Raw genomic sequence first — 802 nt, forward strand, 5'->3', positions numbered from 1 at the left:
GTGATTTGAGTTCTTCAGGGTATATTCCCAGTAGGGGGATTGCGGGGTCATATGGAAGGTCGATTTTAGAGCTTTTAGGTATCGCCACACCGACCTCAAACCATAAGAACTTTAGAAAATGCAGGACACACCCTTATGGAAGTTGGAACTGGCATCCAATTCCTGAGCAAAACCCGAAATGCACGGGCTATAAGAGATAAAATAGAGCCATTGCCTTGCTAGAGTCTGGTGTGGCCACGTGCTCTTTGAGTCATGGCTGTCACCATGCTTCCTGGCTTTGGTCCCCCTCCCCCACCTTGGGGAGGTGAATCTTCTCTCTTCCTTCTCTTTCACTCTCTAATTTACTTTTAAGTAAAGTTTTCTTTCTTAATCTTTGTGTGTGTCGCAATTCTTTGCAATCTACTCCCATCTCTGGGTCCCCAGCGTGCACCTCCGGCTTGCCAGCCGCGGCACTGCTGTGCACCTCCCTGTGCCTCTCCACCCTCACTCTGTCCTACATACCCTAACACCAAGCAAAAAAAAAAAAAGAGATAAAATAGACATGTGGGACCTCATTAAACTGACAACCTTCTGCAAAGCCAAAGAAACCATCAAGAGAGCAGGTAGACAGCCCACAGACTGGGAAAAAGTGTTTGCCAATTCCATGTCTGACAAAGGCCTAAAATCTAGGATCTACAGGGGACTCAAATGTGCTAAAAAGAAAAAAACAAACAACTCCATTACAAAGTGGGCAAAAGATATGAACAGACACGTCTCAAAAGAAGACATATGAGCAGCCAACAGATACATGAAGAAATGTTCA

Source organism: Carlito syrichta, unplaced genomic scaffold (genome assembly GCF_000164805.1).
Source record: "Carlito syrichta isolate Samal-C Ts95f unplaced genomic scaffold, Tarsius_syrichta-2.0.1 Scaffold315952, whole genome shotgun sequence".
In the NCBI taxonomy this organism is placed as follows: Eukaryota; Metazoa; Chordata; class Mammalia; order Primates; family Tarsiidae; genus Carlito; species Carlito syrichta.